Source organism: Pinus tabuliformis, chromosome 8 (assembly GCF_031772625.1).
Source record: "Pinus tabuliformis cultivar Carrire ecotype Pingquan chromosome 8, CPIR1, whole genome shotgun sequence".
Lineage (NCBI taxonomy): Eukaryota > Viridiplantae > Streptophyta > Pinopsida > Pinales > Pinaceae > Pinus > Pinus tabuliformis.
Window position 1 is genome coordinate 1514862388 of NC_142294.1, and position 12086 is coordinate 1514874473.

The window sequence follows — 12086 nt, forward strand, 5'->3', positions numbered from 1 at the left end:
GCTTGTTGCATAGAAGGTTGACCTGGGTTACCAGTAGGTTGAGAGGTGAAAAACGGACCACCAGAGGCAAAAGGATTTCCTTGGAAGGATTGACCTTGTAGGTTTTGCTGAGGTGGTTTGTCGGGTTGTGCATACGAAGCTTGACCACCATGGAAAACGGTGGAACTCCAATCGATAGACAATGGGACTGAGACCTCAACCATCGGTTGACCTGTCAAATACCCATGAGGTGGCAAATACTGATCGTATTGGCCTTCAGGTGGGGCGTTCGATGTAGGATCAAAACCTCCGAATAAAGATTGACTAAACATAGGAGTCGATGAAGCCACAGACACCGTTGGAGCGGTTGTGACTGAGGTAACAGATGTACTATAATTTGGTGGAGTTAAAAGCCCCGTGTTGGAAAAACTGAGTTGTGACCAAATAGAGGTCGGAAAGGGAGAAGACATAACATGGCTTATTGCTCTGTAACCTGGAGGTAGCCTCTCAGCAGTAGGAGTGCCACTGACAGGTGTAGAGACCATTGCGGTGGGATTTTCACCACCTGGCATACCGGATTCATCAGTCGTAGTAGGGGATGTGTCTTCCATGTCGGAAGGAAATGGAGGTGGTGGAACCCGAGGAGAAGTGTATTCCCAAAAAGGGATACCGTTTTCAGAAGGTTCCCAAATAGGGTTCCAATGAAACTGATAAGTCTCGTCGCCCGGAGCACGAGAATTGAGCGGTTGTATACTTGGAACAATAGAAAGAGTTTCACTCACAACCGGTATCTCGGAAGACGAAATTGGTAATTCCGCCAGGATGGGACTTCACAAAACCCTAGGCAATCTAACGAGACAAGACCCTACTCAGACTAACGCAAACAAAATCTAACCGGGTAGTATGTTATCGTGGCAAATAAATTTTAAGACACTGAACTTGACCTTTTCATATTTTAAGAGTCGAGAAAAGGACAAAAAGATGACTCTAGTCTCCTTCGAATATTTAATGAGCACGAAGTGACAAGAAGCTCACTGGCACCTTTTCTTTTAGAGAGTCCGAAAAGGATCAAAAGTGACTGCTCTGGAAAACTAGGCAAGAGGTTTACCAAACAATCCGTAAAACTGCTTATACACCTTGGCAATCAGATGAAAACCAAGGACTTCCCATACTGCAGTCAATCTTCCCGAATGTTGTGTTCAGTGCATTACGGCTTGTAAGGCGGCAGACTCGGCTTCCTATGGATAAAAGGTTTTAATCCTATAGGGGTCTCCCAATGTATACGCGACGGTACGTGGGAGCACAATCCGTATTGGCACCTATCGTTTCACCGTGGAGGAATCACCCAACCACTCGACGGTAAGCTACCAGGTTTAAAGACGCCGGAACACGTCTCTAACCTAGACCTCTAAAATGTTTGCGTTAGGTTCCAATGCGTTGTTATGTTCATTCAGTTGATTTTAAAGTTTATCTTCAATTATGTTTCAGTTTTTTGGTCCTACCGCATGTGATATCTCAAAGCTTCCTAAATGCAAACTATATGCCAAAACTATATCATTTCATTCAATGAATTCTATCTACAGGAAGGTTGAGATTTTTACACAAACGAAATGATCACTCAGCAAACAACAAAGATCCTAATGCAGCTAATAACAAGAAATGAAATTTTTTTTTTTCTTTTTCTTTTTAAAAGCAACAAATAACAATAAATGCTAACTAATATGATGCAAAAGATCTTTTGTTTTTCTTTCTTTTAAGATGGCATGATGCATTTAAACAAATCTTAAGAGATATTCACAAGTATAAACAAACCAAGTTCACTCAATAAAATAGAACCAATTCTGAAACACCAAAATGAACTATCCAAGCAAGGAAAAACAGCAAGACTCTCAATGAACCATGTGATCTAAGTTCAAGTCAAGTCAAGCAAAATTCAAACAAGCTAGAAGTGAATCACTCAAAGCATAGAATAACAAGCTTCAACAACCACTAGATATGTGCGAAAAACAACCAAAAGGTTGACTGGAAAATCAAAGAACCGGCACTTCCCACAGAAGGCTCGACATGCAAAGTCACTAGATGTTCTAGCGCTGGAATACAAAGTCGATAGAAATAAGCAAACAACTGAAGGATAAAGGCACAACCAGTCAAACAGAGTTTCAACACACTCCCAGAAGCTGCAAAAGATATAAAAAGACAAAAATCCGAGTCGAAAGAGCTTCCAACAAACACACAGGCAAAATTCACAGAGCTGGCGCGACTGTCAGCCTGCAACTTGCGCTACCAAAAGATTGGCGCGGGTTGCTGTTGGGCAACATGCGCCAACTGGCGCGACTGTCAGAGTAAAAAACGCGCCAACAAAGCTTGCCGGCTTAAAAAATAAATAACACGACCCCAGATCGGGCCGACAGTGTTCAGATGGATCAAACAGTAAATAACAATCTCAAAACCGACCCAGAAAGCTCATTCACTCAAACAAACAAGAGAAAATTAACATGCAAGACAAACTCCAAATAGCTTCTCCCCAGTGGAGTCGCCAAATTGTTGGATAGGTAAATCCCCTCTGCGGACAGAGGCGATCCCACTAGCCTAAGATAGAACTAGCCACAATCAATTCACGCTGCTACGCAAGTTCCTAGTTGTACACTAAGGGTGAATTAAGAAGACCAACCTGGAGTCCAACGCTAAAGTCGATGCAGAGTTGATATCCTCGCTCCCTTGCTCCAGCAGGTCACAATCCTAGCGATCCTCGCGAACGGACACCTGCACACACAAAGGACGAAGCAGATACAAGCATAAAATCCACCAAAGTACAACTATATTTCAGTCAGAAAGGAAATAAATCAAACATCATTATAGTAGACAATGAGATTGGAACCATAACAGCAGTCGTTCATTAATGAATAATAGACGGGAAAAGTTACAACCAAGGTTCTGACGTTGAACCTCTCCTCTGGCTGGGCGAGCAGCTATGTGTGTCTTGCAATATACCTCCTCTCCGGCAGCATAACCTCTCTATGCTTCACTATCACTCACGACAAGCATAATCACAACTAGCATTACTCAAAAACTAGCTTGTCTAATGCATGAGGACAGACATTTATAGATGGAGAAGGGAGGAAGATTCAATGAACCAGGACACCCATTGTGGATTGGCATTATCTCTGAAAGGATAGATGTCAAGGATAGATGATGACTCTCGACCTCTATCCGATGGATTTATCCTCAAAAGACTTCGTGATATGAAGGGAAAAAGCATATGGGTGAGCGTTTGTCAAAAATCATTACCAAACTGGGTTGGCGCGGGTGTTGTTCTGTGACAGAGCGCCAATGGTCGCACCCCCTTTTGAGGATCTCAGTGATTGGCGTAGGTAGGACACTGTGGACCTGTGCCAATGGAAAAAGAGCACTTTTCAGGGATAATTTGCAGAAGGTGTCTTCAGGGAACATGAAGTACATACTCAGGGGAATATAATGCAAGTGTTTTTGGGTTATGTCACTGTTCACAGGTCCCGGAATTCGTCCTCCAATGTACGGGAACGGGGCGATAGGGACGGTGACCAATGGTGACAAATTACTGTGTAACAATTATTGTAATTATTCCTAGTCTTATCCCATGACTAACAATAGGGGCATGAGGTGTGACATTGATTAATGAAATGTTGGATGCATTGGTTTTATGACTATACTTATGTCATGCATTGTACACTAACATAGCCTATTGCATTGCATATTGTGCCAAAATTCTAACATCATTCACATCATGTTTCATGCTAGAATAAGATTTCATTTGGACTGGATTTTATTTTTTGTGCGGATTTTATATTTTCACATAGAACATGGGTGATATCCTACACCTAGTGCACATGATCTCAAATAAGTTGATTGCAATGTTCAGGTCACAGGACCGTGAGTCTATGGATTCCTAGAGTTATCATGCCATTTGAGCATATTGTTAAGTTATGGTATGTTCTATGCTTATAACAGTTTACTTATTTTTCTTATTATATTCCACCGATTAGCAATCACATGTACATAAAGTAAAGTGCAGATAGAACATTAAACGATCGACAGAAAACAAGCCAAGACAAGAGACACAAGATGTGGCGGCTAGCCAGGGACAAACCCCACAATGTGTGGGGAAACCCTTTGATCAAATCTTCTTTTATCTTCAATAATTCAGTAGAGAGAAATAGTACAATAAATCTGATTCATATTAGCAGTAGCAAACACTAGATCAGAAGCATCAGCATTAGCGGCTTCATTATCAAACTAGGTCAGACCATATCTCACAAACCGTTCGTCAGATTGACTTCATTCCACCACCAAAAGTTGCGGCTTTCCAAGGAGGTTCAGATGAACCTGCAGTGCAGTTCCAAAGAGGAGATCTTCTAGGCCACGCAAGTCAATCTTTACTTCTGCAGTTGCAGCTTCAAATTCAACAGCTTCCGGCTTCACATGTGAGAGAGAGAGAGACCCATTTCAGCACAGTAGAGAAGAGACTCATATCTGCGCAGTAGAGAGAGAGAGATGTGATGAGATGAGTGTGTCCAAATGAGGAAAATACCTCTTATATTTATACACAACGTTGGTGGGTGAATAGATGCGACTGTTGGGCTTCTGAGCCTACATGAGTTGTAGGTCGGCTTGATAATAATTCCATAATCAAAATAAATTCATATCTCCATGAATACTTATCGGAATTGGATGATCTTTATATCAATCCTACACCTCTCGACGAGAGGAATCTAATAAAAATATTATTAGCCATGAATAAGATGACCCACATGAAGTTTTGCCCTGGTTGCCAATTTTAACACTCCCTCTCAACCATGGAGAACTTCATCTGCAATCTGTCTATCGGTCGTTACTATTCATCCATCAAATGCACTGCCTTGTACAGCCTGACCCTTGCCCTGCTTTGCTCTATTTTGCCTATTCTGCTTTGTCTTGTTCTGCCCTGCACTGATTTGTACTGTTTTGTTCTGTTCTGCTCTGCTTTTGCATTGTTCTATTCTACTCTGCTTTTTTCTGAATTAGGAAGAAGAAGAAATGATCGAGGATGTATCATACTGACTCAAAGTCAGTCTCAGAGTATGTACCACTGGTCCCAGACCAGTCTCAACCAAACCAAAGTCAGCGTCATAGTGAGTACAACTCCAATGGTCCCAGACCAATATCATCCTCCACTGACTCAAAGCCAGTCTCAGAGTATGTACCACTGATCCCAGACCAGTCTCAACCGACCCGAAGTCAGCGTCATAGTATGGTACAACTCCTACCACTGGTCTTAGACCAGTATCATTGATCCCAGATCAATGGAGGTCATCCTAGCATAGGGAGTACGGTAGTTACAACGATGCGTCCATCGGTACTACTATGGTCCCTAACTTCATTTCCCTGCTCATTGATCAGATGAGAGGTACTTCCCATGAGTCCCAGACTGCATGGGTAGGATGCCTCGACAGGAGAACTAATCAATCCTGTCCTCACAGGAGAACACATCAATCCTGCTACAATTTCCATGGAGAACACATCAATCCAGGCCTCACAGGAGAACACATCAATCCTGCTACAATTGCCATGGAGAACACATCAATCCAGGCCTCACAGGAGAACTAATCATCCTGCTACACAGGAGAGCGAATTGTCCTGTTCCACAAGAGAGCGAATCATCTTGTTCCACAAGAGAGCGAATCATCTTGTTCCAGTGTGCACCACCAGGGGAGGGTGAGTCACCCTGTGGTCATATGTTGCTCCAGTAGGAACCGCAAGCCCTCAGAGCTCCCAGAGCTCAATGTATGCAACATGCAGGACCCTTGTACAAGGGTTTCTTGGCGACTCCAAATCGTTTGGGAAAATCATAGATTAGATCTTTCCTCGGGGCTTTGACAAGGTGTATCAACCTGTACATCATCTTAATGTGATGGAGCTTCCTTGCTCATCGACTTACCATATCCCAGATGATGTCTATCTGCTAGAGAAATTGACGAATACGGGATTCCTCAATAATCGAATCCCACCTCTGGTTGTTACAGAGAATCACAGTGGTATCCAATGTAAATCCAAACAGCTCATTGAAGAGATTTCGCAACCAGACTACCTCACACGAGGTTATGCTAGCAACAATATATCCTGCTTCGGCGGTGCTCAAAGCCACCGACTTCTGCTTCCTGCTCATCCAGGATATCGAAGCAGATCCCAAGGTGAAACAGTACCCGGAAGTGCTCTTACGGTCCACCACACTACCTGCCCAATCAACATCAGTATATCCAAGTAGTCTCACATATTCGGCACTGTATCTTAATCCATGAGAGATTGTGTCCTGAAGACATCTCAGAAGATTCCTAGCATCAATCCAATGAGGCTCAACCAAATATGAGCTCACAATGCTAACTGCAAAACATATGTTCGGACAGAGGTTCACCAAGAACATTAATGCGAATGAGTTTTTTTTTTGAAACTCAGAGGCATTTCCCAAGTCTGGTCCGACATCACTACCATATAACTTCTAAAAGTTAAGATCCTCGAGGTAGTCACAGGCTTGCAGTCCATCATACCGAATCTTTCCAGTATATTTACCACATATTTTCCTTGAGATAGGAAAATTTCCCTTGGCTTTTGCCACACTTCAAGACCTTGGTCCTTCATTTCAAATTCAAAAGCCATCTCCCTCTTACATTTGTGAATGAGAGGGTTTGCACCTGTTAGAAAGAGGTCATCCACATACAACACCAGTATGAGAGGCTTTTCATCTTCAACCTTAAAGTAAAGGTTAGGATCAGCTTCACTCCTAGTGAATCCCAGCTTCATCAAGTAGCTATCGATCCTCTCATACCATGCTCGGGGTTCTTGCTTCAGCCCATATAGAGCCTTCTTCAACCTGCATACATGAGATTTTCAATCATAAACCTCAAATCCTTCCGGTTGCTCCACATAGACCTCTTCTTTGATAGAACCATGCAAGAACGCGGTCTTAACATCCATCTGATGTAGGTTCCATCCTTGTGAAGCGACAAGGGCTATGATCAAGTGGATGGTCGTATATCTGGCAATAGGTGCAAATATCATAGTCTATACCTCCCTTCTGGGGTAAACCACGAGCAACAAAATGAACCTTATACTTTTCCATACTTCCATTTGTTGCATGCTTTATCTTGTAAAGCCATTTTGAAGTAACAATTGTCTTGTCCAGGGTCTGGGAACTACTTCCCAGACATCATTCTCCATAATAGACTCATATTCTATGGTCATAGCATCCTTCCGTAGTTAATTCTTGATGACATCTGAGAATGATGAAGGTTCATTTTGTATGATCGTGCTCATGATGGTCAGGTATCCCTGAGACCTGTTAAGTTTCTTACTTTGATGGAAGGTTCCTCAGGGTGCACCATGTCCTTCGGCATCATCAAGTATCCCCCTAAGCCATGAAGGCCTCTTCCTAAAAGAGGAAGGATCATGTGGATGAGGATCAATCAGATCCATGGGTTCTTCTACATCAGGCATTGATTCATCATCCTTTTCTTTCGGTTCCCTGGTGTCGGCTTCTTGAGAGCTACTCAAAGTCAGCAAATTGTCCACCTTGCTGAGAGCCATATCTTTGTCAAATGTGACATCATGACTAATCACGACTTCCCTTTGACCGGTGATGAACATTTCTTCAGGAGTTTAGGAACCCAATGCTTGATGAGGACATCGATTTTGTACATATACGGCGGTGATTGTAGTTTCAGCCCATAGAAACTTTGGAAGTCTTTGATCATGTAGCATGGCCCAGACAGCTTCCATCATCGTGTGGTTCTTCCTTCCCACCACACCATTCTACTCAGGAGTATGTGGAGTAGTAGTCTCCCTCTTAATGCCAACCTCAAGTATGCCTGAGTAAACCAATTGTAATATATCGGAGGTCTTGCTTTGGCTTGAGGGGAATGGTCCCCTTTTGAGCTTTCCTTTGGCACATCCTGGACATACACCTTCTTTCTCTACTTGGAATTTGGGCATCCCTGTTACCATCTGTCTTACATCGGGTAGAGCTTTGTAATGAAGGTGGGCAAAGCTCTGATGCCAAAGTTTCGACTAAAGAGTTGTGTCACAAGACATGACACCTAGCGGACTTCCATCGACCTGATATAATGAATCAACACTAAACCCAAGAGTAAAGGCATCTTTAACATTAGTTTTCCATATACATACCTTGCCATTGCTGAAGGTTACCTTGTAGCCTCTGTCTTCCATTGCCAAGATGGACACTAAGTTCCATTTGAGGTCAGGTGCATTTAATACATCCTGGAATTTCTAGCCTTCTTGAATGCTTGTCCTCTTCCTTGATTTCCCGCATTCCTTTTTCCTTTGATGTTGAATTTTCCATTCCTTCGATTACCATGAGATGGATTTTGATCATCGTCATGGTGAGAGTCCTTTCTATCAGGGCATTCCCTTGCATAGTGATCTGCTTTATTGCAAATGAAACATCGTCCATTTCTTCCACCCTTAAATCCAGCCTTTCTTTTCGATTTAGACCCAGAATTATTTCTTTTCTTAGCATGAGAAGAAAAAGCAGCAGGAGGACCTTTAGGCAAGGGCATTTCCTGCTCTTCTACCCTTGTTTGTTCTTGAATGCATCTAGCCATTAATTCCTCGAAACTAGGAATTACATTATTATTTAGAAGAGTAGTCCTGAACACATACCATTCAGATGGTAATCCTCCGAGAGTTGTGAGTGCCATTTCTCTGTTAGTAATGGTTTCCCCAATAGATAGGAGATCGTTCTTGATCTCGGTGATTCTTAAGAAGTATGCTTGCATACTTTCATCTTTACCCTTCTTGATTTCCCTCAACTTATTTCTAAGAAACAAAACTTGATTTGCATCATTAACTTTAAATAAACTCACCAGTCTGTCGTAGATTTCTTTGGAGGTGTCTAGATCAGAGATGTAGGCCACCAAGCGCTTGTCGATAGAGTCCCAGATGATCTTCTTTGTTTTGACTTCTCCATTTTTCCATTTGTTCCAGGCGGCAGCAGATGCATTTGATGAAGGCTCAACAATATTGCCTCTTACATGGTCCAGCACTCCTTGATCTTCAAGGGTTAGATCGATAAACATCTTCCATCCGTGATAGTTAGCTTTCTCACGTAGCTTGTCTTCGGCAGGAAAGAATGTTGAGGACCCCATAGTTCTTTTAGGATAGCCTTGCCAATCTTCTCTTCAATGATTGCTCTTGCTCGGGCTTTGTCTTCACCTCAGCTCTGATACCATGTTAAGTTATGGTATTTTCTATTCTTATAACAGTTTACTTCTTTTTCTTATTATATTCCACCGATTAGAAATCACATGTACATAAAGTAAAGTGCAGATAGAACATTAAACGATCGACAGAAAACAAGCCAAGACAAGAGACACAAGATGTGGCGGCTAGCTAGGGACAAACCCCACAATGTGTGGGGAAACCCTTTGATCAAATCTTATTTTATCTTCAATAATTCAGCAAAGAGAAATAGTACAATAAATCTGATTCATATCAGTAGTAGCAAACCCTAGATCAGTAGCATCAGCATTAGCGGCTTCATTATCAAACTAGGGCAGATCATATCTCACAAACCGTTCGTCGGATTGACTTCATTCCACCACCAAAAGTTGCGGCTTTCCAAGGAGGTTCAGATGAACCTACAGTGCAGTTCCAAAGAGGAGATCTTCTAGGCCACGCAATTCAATCTTTACTTCTGCAATTGCAGCTTCAAATTCAACGGCTTCCGGCTTCACATGTGAGAGAGAGAGAGACCCATTTCAGCGCAGTTGAGAAGAGACTCATATCTGCGCAGTAGAGAGAGAGATGTGATGAGATGAGTGTGTCCAAATGAGGAAAAGTCCTCTTATATTTATACACAACGTTGGTGGGTGAATAGATGCAACTGTTGGGCTTCTGAGCCTACATGAGTTGTTGGTCGGCTTGATAATAATTCCATAATCAAAATAAATTCATATCTCCATGAATACTTATCGGAATTGGATGATCTTTATATCAATCCTACACCTCTCGACGAGAGGAATCTAATAAAAATATTATTATCCATGAATAAGATGACCCACATGAAGTTTTTCCCTGGTTGCCAATTTTAACACATATGAATCATGGGATCTATGGTGAGCTCATGTCCCCAAGTCAGAGACAAATGTTACCCACCAATATGGTTAACCCTATTGGATAATTTTTTTCTCCTATTCTTGATATCTATTCAATCAACCACATAGCTAACAAAACCTGATAACTACCACTAGCAGATGATATACCATTATATCTCTACCACTTGCATCAACCATTTTATTCTCACCCATCTCACATGAGCACTTGGACAAAGGTGGGCCTCCTCTCAAAAGGTACTTTGGTTATTTTTCAATCAGGTGCTTATACTTGTTTGTTTTTGGGAATTTGATATGGATTGTGGGATGATTTGGAAGAATGATGGGATTTGACTATGATTTTGTTCTTTCACCTTGAATGGGGGGTTAATATTTGATTCTAGTCTCGTGAGACCTCCCTTAATGGCACAATGGGTATAGGAGGGGAACTACTTAGGAAGCCCTGATTGAGATAACGTTGTTCTTTATACCCATGTCATACTTAATACGTTTCTTCTCACATTATAAGCCTTATTTCACCTCCATTCTTCGGGTTCAACCTTTCATGAGGTCTTTGGGATTTGGCACCTATATGTCCACATACCTGGGTAGGTCTTGGAAACTTTTCCCTTAGAGGTTGATGCAACTAAAATAAAATGAAAGAGCATATCATGGCCATAGTAAAATTAAAGAAATAAAAATCAAAATGCAAATGATGTTGAGGGACATACAAATTAGCATGTGGGAAAAAGCCTAGCATGAGCTCTATCTCACTCATCATGGACATCACCTATTTCCTAAGCACACATTGATCTATTATATCAAAATAAGGAACCCTTGTATGTCCAAACCCCACTAAGCAATGAAATGACTCATCATAAATGGGTAATACAACTACCATATCATTTAAAGAAGCTCTCTCCCTTTAGCTATTTGCAGTAGTAAAAGGCGCCCAAGAGGGGTGGATTAACAAAGGCCAAGTTGGTAACTCATGCATCGATGAATGATCGCTCCTCACATATATACACTTAGGATGTGGATACCTCCATAAATCGGACCCTTTGACCATGGAACTTGGACATGAATTCTTATCCCCTTCGTTATCATCATTATTATTCACTAACACCTATGAATTGAATGGTGGATTGAATAAATGATACTTCCTCTTAGGGGCTAGAAACACCTAATAGGGTTGAACTTTAGCCACTCCTACCTAGGGAGAAAACACCATTGCAAGATAAGGGTCTTGATTTTGGAAGGGGATACGCATTTGAAGTATCCCATGACATTCAATTTTGGTTCACTTAGATGCAATAATTATCTTTGTCCCTAAATGGTTGGTTTCTTTCAATAGAATCTTTATTGTGATTGTTAGGTGGTTCAATAACCCAGGTCTTGGGCACCTCCTCCATAGGTTCTCAGACCCTCGGAGAAGTATATAGGCACAAATAAGTGAAGTGTTGAGACTCTTGGGCCTCTTAGGAGTGACAATAGATTAAAAATCTTCCAGGGAACCTCCTACAACTAGGACATTAGATCGATTTTTAGTAGATTTGGTAATGCTTTAGGATGACATACCTATACTGAAAATGCCCCTAGCTTGTCCTTAAAACTAATTGATGGATGGTTTTCGATTCAGGGCCCAAGCGAGGATGGTCTCATTTTAGAGACTAGGGAGGGCTAGTTGCACCTATGAAGCCCTCAACGTTGGAGTAGAGGAGGCTACTTTGAGAAATTAGAGACCCATGGAGACCACTTTACGGTGCCTTAGATGGATCTTGGGACCCCATAGGAGGTAATGAGGTGTATTTTGGGGCCAAACCTCAAATATTTGCTTTTACATGCTTCCACATCGTTTTGGACACCCCATTTTGCTTGGACATGCCATGTGGATGTCATTTCTAGCATGGTGTCAACCCTAGAGAGATAACGACTTACACATGTGGAATAATTAGAGAATTTTATGTTTAAGCTAGTGGGTTGGCTTAT